The 7,479-nt window shown below is 36.5% G+C and overlaps 1 protein-coding gene and 1 long non-coding RNA gene across 26 annotated transcripts in view; one reads left to right on the top strand and one right to left on the bottom strand.

The window, feature by feature from the left end:
- STAU2 (staufen double-stranded RNA binding protein 2) overlaps window positions 1-7,479 on the top strand; it is a 342,658-nt gene that overhangs the window by 93,439 nt on the left and 241,740 nt on the right. The gene's annotated exons all lie outside the window — the stretch shown is intronic.
- The window catches only part of LOC116544579, a 24,845-nt gene that overhangs the window by 1,348 nt on the left and 16,018 nt on the right, over window positions 1-7,479 (bottom strand). The window lies entirely within an intron of this gene.

The following is a 7,479-nucleotide window of genomic DNA, read 5'->3' as shown; positions in this document are numbered from 1 at the left end:
CCTCAGCCTCCTGAGTAGCTGGGATTACAGCTACTCAGGAGGCTGAGGCAGGAGAATTGCCTGAACCCAGGAGGCGGAGGTTGCGGTGAGCCGAGATCGCGCCATTGCACTCCATCCTGGGTAACAAGAGCGAAACTCCGTCTCAAAAAAAAAAAAAAAAAAGAAGTGATTAGTCACTGAGAAGGTTACTTTTGATAAAGACCTCAAAGGAAGAGAGAGAAAAAGCAGTGTGAATGTTGAGAGAGTGAGTGTTCTAGTCTCAAGAAATAGCAAGTACAAAGCCCCTGCAGCAGGAATGTGCCTGGCATGGCCTCAGGAGGCCAGTGTGGCTTGATCAGAGCCCAGGCAGAGAAAAGACAGTATGCGAAATTAGACAGGGGTCATGTGGTTTTGATTTTCTTTTCCTTTTTTCTTGATTTTTCTGTTAAGAATGTTGGCATTTTTCCTTTATTGGCAGTTTCTAGTTCCAAGATCTAATTCTTACGGTCGTCTTGAGGGGTACAAGAATTTTATTTATGACTTCCCCAGAGTCATAAATAAAGGGTGTGCCTTAGGCCATTCCCATGAATAGATAATTTGGACTTTCCCTTCAGTTTTTTTGGAGTGTCTTTATGATTTTCTGCAGATGACAAAAAAGAATAAAAAGAATATAGGAAGGTACTGGTAAGCTGCCATGCCATGTTTCAACTGAAAAGCTCTTTCTGCTCACAAAAGCGCAGACCTAACCATTACTCAGTAGACTGTTACAGTCGTGATTTTGCATATGACCTTAATTTATAGATGACAACGCTTGAATGGATTATAGGGACTCTGGAATCAAAGATACAAGGAGGCAGTCTTCTCCTTGTCAGAACCCAGATTAATCATTAGCTTCTTAAGGCAGGGAAGGAGTTTTGAAAAGTCCTTTTATTTTCTACTTAAAGTAATATTAAGCAAAATGAGGTATTACCTATGCTGTTCCTCCCCTTCTTTACTGATGAGGTTTTTCCACTTGAACTCATTCAAAGGCCTAAGAAGAACTGATTTTTTTCTTCTTTTTTAATGATGAGTGGAGAAAAAAGCATTTATCCATGAGCAAACTCTGTAGAAATGACTTGGATTCTGAAGTACGTATCTCCTTTTATTATGCCCAGGATGTTTGACAATAATTACATTCAGTCACATATTTTTCTTTCTCATTAGAGGCTCTTTTCACTAACAGATACATAAGAAAGCAGAAAGCATATAAAAATTCATTTGACAAAGTACAGGGTAAAGCTTGGAGAACACTTAATGCTTTTGTTTTCCAATTTTTCTTATAAAAATTATGTACATTATCTAGAGAAATAGAATGGCTGAAATTAGACAGTTTTTCAGTTTTGTATATTCACCAATGAAAAAAATATTATTGCTTGGCAAATGGCTAGAATGGCAGACCGGCAGACCAGCAGACCATACGGCCTCTTGGTCCGCTGGTGCAGATTTCCAAAGGGCCACAACTCAAACTAGGTTATATAAAAATGGGAATTTTTGTCCTATGTAACTGGGATATGTCTCGGGGAGATGTTCAGGCATGGTTGGATGTAGGGCTTTAGTGTTGTTCTTCCTTATTTTCTATTTCTCTCTTTCTAGCTTTTGTTTCTTTTTTTCTCTACTTTGTTTTCAGATAAGCTGATTCCCATTTGCTGTACTTCATACACTGTATATCCTGTACTTATAATGAAGAAGGTGCAGGTTTTCTTTCTTTTTTTTTTTTTTTCTGATAGTCCTTAGAAAATTCTCCACAAACACTTGGTTGGGGATAGGAGGATACTTCACTGTAGCCAAGCCTGGGTTATATATCTAGCCTGTAGAAACAGGTTAGCCCCATCCAAATTACTCTGCAGGGCACAATTATTTTATAGAGTGGTTCCTCAAAAGCAGACTCTGAGAGAAAATTATTTCCATTACAGCCAGAATATTTGGTTCAGTTCCTAGTTCTGATGCCTTTACTTATGCGATCTTAGACAAGGCTCTGGACCTCCATTAGTTTTCTCATTTGCAAAATAGAGATAGTAATAGCAAATGAAGGACTTTTGTGAAGTCATCTTCATTCAGCAGACATTTGTTGCATGCCTAGTCATTGTCACATGTTGTATTGAGTAGAGACTTTGAGGAAAGACAGACGGGCTAATAGACTAAGTTTAGTAGAAGAGGAAAACAAAAGAAAGAACTGAATGATAGATGTGCCCCAATGGTGCTATAGAAACATTAGGAAGGAAGGAAGCACTCCACCCAGACTGGGCACCAAAAAAGCCTTCCAGGAGGAATGAACTTTAAGGTTAACTAGGTTTTAGCCAGGTGAGGAGGGCAAGGAAAAGTAATATAGATTTTGGGAACAAAGGCTAGGAATCCTGAGAAGTTGAGTTCATTCATGGACTTACAAGCAATTTAGTAAGTCTGGAATGAGAAGACTGAAGTCTAGGCAGGGCCCCGATTTGAATGTCCTGGAGTGCCCATGCCACAAGGTTTGGATTTTTTCCTGAAGGTGATTGGGAGCCATTGAAGGATTTGAAGCTGAGGGATAAAATAGTTGGATATATGTTTTAGAAATACTGTTTTGGCAGTATGTGGAAAGTAGATTGGACAGGTTGAAACTTCAAGGGAGAAAGAATTATGAAGATGTTGTAATTCAGGCATAATGTGATGCAGGTCTGGAATAGTGAAGATGTAGAGGAGGGGACAGTGTCCATAGATATTTAGAAGGTAGACTTGATTGCACTTGGGATATTAAGGATAACTTCAGATATTTGGATGGCAAATAATACTTCACCACAAGAGTAGCTGGAGCAGGTTTTTGGAAAGATGAAGAGTTTAATTTGCACTGTGTTGCATTTAAATTGCCTATGAAGTATTTGGTAGTCATTTTATCACTCTTTATAGCCACAATGAAGGGTAGCAAAGATTATCTTTGATTTTGAAGACTTGTTGGAAGTATACATGGCAAGAGGTAGTAGAGCATCTAGAGCTTTCAGAATAGGTTTGTATAATTTATCTTAAGAAAATGGCATTGTTTAGGATTCATCCCAAGTTTGACCCATCAGCTCTCTGTTCATCGAAGATGTATCCTTCCTTCCCCAAAGGGTTTGTTTATGTTTATTTGTTAGGACTCAGTTTGAAACAATTTTATGGCCTCATTAGATGTGTTTAGTATATTTTGTGTCAAGGTTACCTTTTGCTAATATATCCAATTCTTGGTCCAATCTCTTATAGCTAGGTTGGTCAAGTTGTTTTCTTTTAACATGTGTTGAGTTATAGCAAGTTAAACAAGAAGAAAATAATTTGGACTGTTTTGCCTAAAAGTTACTTGTTTCTATGGCCAGAGTTAGACACTTACTGAAGGCTTCTTGGTTTTCTCCTTGTACCCCTGTGGAATAAATTTGTGAGACATTATTTTACAGATAATGATGGCTATCAGTGGAAATTTGATAGGGCGAAAGAAGTTTTTTGAAGCATCCAAATTAACTTTATTTCATTATGTTATCAGTAAAATTAATAATAGCCAAGATTCTGACTTAGGAAAAAAGCTTGTATATTGTATTTCAGTTTGTTATGTAGGCTGATGAATTGTTGCTAAGTATAGTGATGTTGGTGTGCTATTTATGCTGCGGTTGTTCACACTTTGAATACAAGATTATTCACTCATTTGTAATGCCCTCTTAAAAAGCATATTGGAAAGTAGAACAACTGATGTTGAATATTCAGTTGGCCCATTGTATCCCTGGGATCTGTATCCATGGGTTCAGCATTCATGGATCCAGCCAATTGTGGATTGAAAATATTCAGGAAGGCTGGGTTTGGTGGCTCATGCCTGTAATCCAAGCACTTTGGGAGGCCAAGGCTGGTGGATCATCTGAGGTCAAGGGTTTGAGACCAGCCTGGCCAACATGGTGAAACCCTGTTTCTACTAAAAAGAAAACAAAATTACTCGCGCAGAGTGGTGGACACCTGTAATCTCAGCTACTTGGGAGGCTTAGGCAGGAGAATCGATTGAACCCTGGAGGCTGAAGGTTGCAGTGAGCCGAGATCATGCCATTGCACTCCAGCCTGGGCGACAGAGTGAGACTCCGTCTCAAAAAAAAATTTTTTTCAGGAAAAAAAGGGTGGTTGCGTCTGTATTGAACATGTACAGACCTTTTTTTTTCTTGTCATTTCCTAAACAGTACAATGTAACTACTGGTTTCATAGCATTTACATTGTATTAGATATTATAAGTAATCTAGGGATGATTTAAAGTATATGGGAGGATGTACATAGATAATACACAAATACTACCAAACGATTATATCAGGGACTTGAGAAGCCGTGGATTTTGGTATCTGTGATGGGTAGGATGAAGATCCTGGAGCCATTTCCCCACAGATAACCTAGGGATGACTGTATTTGTACCAGCATAATATGAACAGTTACAAAGCTACAGTTTCGGTTTCTGCCACCAGATGGTGCTTGCATACTGATCAAACAACCTACCGATTGGGTGAGCTCACTTTGCTTACTGTTCCAAGGCCATTAAATTAAAGGTTAAACCATATGAAACTGCCAGTATTTGACGTTTCTTTGACCTACAAATATGTCAATTTCATATCTTCAACCTAACAGGAAAAAGTCATCCAAGTATACAATATTAAATTCTCTTGGATAAATGAAATAAGCATAAAGTGGTAAAAAGCCCAGTTTGTTTCAATAGTTATATATAACTTTACCTTTTGTACACTGCATCCCTTGGTTTGGGGAGTATATCCTTTTCTCTTTTATCATATGCTTTACACGTAGAATGTGTGTCAGAACTCTTAAAATGATACTACTTCATGTGGATATCACTTTATAGAATAGACATAGAACTGAAACATAGGCAGCAAGATAAATTTTTAAATATTTTTTTTACATAGAATCATATTGTTAAATTAGGATGTTTTTTATCTGGGAGAAATTAACCTAAACCCATAACAAAGACCTGTTAAAAATAAATTGTCTTTTTAAAACTCTTATAAACCAGAGAAGAAAATTTGAACAGGTTACCAAAGCAAGGATGAGGAAGAATGAACTTAATATCAGTATCCCCCATGATCACAGATATAAAAAGTATTATTATTATTATTTTTTGAGACAGAGTCTTGCTCTGTTGCCCAGGCTGGAGTATAGTGGTGTAATCTTGGCCTGCTGCAACCTTCACCTTCCAGGTTTGAGCGATTCTCGTGCCTCAACCTCCTGAGTAGCTGGGACTACAGGCATGTGCCACCACACCTGGGTAATTTTTTTGTATTTTTAATAGAGACAGCGTTTTCCATGTTGGGCAGGCTGGTTTCAATCTCTAGATCTTAAGTGATCTACCCGCCTTGTCCTCCCAAAGTACTGGGATTATAGGTGTAAGCCACCAGGCCTGGCCAGATATACAAATTCTTAACAAAATAATAGCAAATTAAATTCAGCAAAATTTAAATAATGTTATGATTAAATGAAGTTTATTCTAGGAAAGCAAGATGGGTTTAGTATTCAATAATCAAAGTAATTAATCAGATAATAGAATAAAGGAGAACAACTATATGAGTATCTCATTAGGTGCAGAAAAAGCATTTTACAGAACTCAGTGCTCATTAATGATATAGACTCAGCAAACTAGGAGTGGAAGAGAACTTTCGTAATCTGTTAAAGGGCTTCTTCAATTTATCTCTGAAAATGATGTTTTCATGCTATTTAATTATAAATGGTTACACAACCTGTATACTGAAGGCTATAAAATATTGCTCAAATTAAAGAAGACTCTATTATTTAAGATTTCAGTTCTCCCAAAGTTAATGTGAAGATGCAATGCAATCATAATCAAAATCATAGGGGTTTTTTTTTTTTGGTAAAAATTAATAAGGTAATGCTGACGTTCGAAGATGCAGAGGACCTGCAGTAGCCAAAACAATTTTGAAAAGAAAGAACAAAATTGTCTAGCCCACAGTACCTGACTTCAAGATTTGCTATAAGGCCACAATACTCAAAATAGCAGAATATTGACATAGGGACAGATATATGAATCAGTGGAACAGAATAAAACAGCAGTTGGCAAACTATAGCCCATGGGTCCCATCTGGCTTGCCTGTTTTTATATGGCTTGCCAGCTAAGTAATGGTTTTTACATTTGTAAATAGTTGGAAAAACATCAGAAGTAAAATGATATTCTATAACACATGACATTTAGATGAAATTGAAATTTTGGTATGTGTCATTAAAGTTTCATCGGAACACAGCCACAGTCACTTGTTTATGTATTGTACATAGTTGCTTTTGTGTTACAACAGCAGAGTTGAATAGATGTAATAGATCATATGTCCTCAAAGCCCGAAGTATTTTATATCTGGCTCTTTACAGAAGTTTGCTGATCTCTGGAATATGGAGGAGGCAAGAAAGATCAATCCACATATGGTCAATTTAATTGTTTCATAATTAATTCCAATGAAGATGCTAATGGGGAAAGGATACTCTTTCCAACAAATAATGATAAAATAATTGGCCTTTCAGACAGAAAAAGAACCTGAACCTTGACTTCACACCATAGACAAAAATAAATCAGAAATGGGTCACAGACCTATGTGTAAAAGTTAAAGTACAATTTCCAGAATACTTTGCTGCTTTGGAGATAGACAAAGATTTCTTAGAACATAAAAAAGATGGATTTAAAAAATTGAGGAATTACATGTCATCAAAATTTAAACATGGATCATGAAAAAATTGAGAAATTTCATGTCATCAAACTTTAAATTTCTGTACCTGAAAGGCACTTTTTACAAAATGAAAAAACAAGACGTATATTAGAAGGAAACATTTGTAATACAAATATTTGAAGGAGGGCTTACTCCAGAATATATAAAGGAATACCTACAACTTATTAATAAGACAAAAATTGGCAAAATTTTTGAACCGACACTCAATAAAGAAGAGATAAGAATGGTTAATAAAGACATGAAAAGATGCTCAAGTGATTAGTCATCAGGGAAATGCAAATTAAAGCCATAGCTAAAGTTTAAAAAGACTGACAACACCTAGTGGTGGGGCAACTGGAAGTCTCACATATTGCTGCTGGATATATAAAGTGGTATAGGCACCTTGTCAGAGTTTATCATGTTCTTACGAAGTTGAGCATGTAGTACTTACCTTACCACCCAGCAATTCCATGTAGTATTTACCTAAAATAAATGAAAATATATGGCTATTCAAAGACTTGTACATACATGAGTGTTTGTAGCATTTTCCTTTATTTGCCCCAAATTGGAAACAACCCAAATATCTACCACCAAGTAAATGGTTACACTGTAACATAACCATGACTTGGAATCCTATTCAACAGCAAAACTTGATATTCATTCAACAATATGCATGAATCTCAGAAACAATATGCTGAGCAAAAGAAAGTGTAGATACTGTAAGATTCTGTTTTTGTGGAATTCTAGAATTGGCAAAACTAGTACATAGTGA

Source organism: Sapajus apella, unplaced genomic scaffold, assembly GCF_009761245.1.
Source record: "Sapajus apella isolate SASKATOON/1434 unplaced genomic scaffold, GSC_monkey_1.0 scaffold222, whole genome shotgun sequence".
In the NCBI taxonomy this organism is placed as follows: domain Eukaryota; kingdom Metazoa; phylum Chordata; class Mammalia; order Primates; family Cebidae; genus Sapajus; species Sapajus apella.
Note: the sequence above shows the minus strand (reverse complement) of the source record. Positions and strands in the feature narration are given on the sequence as shown.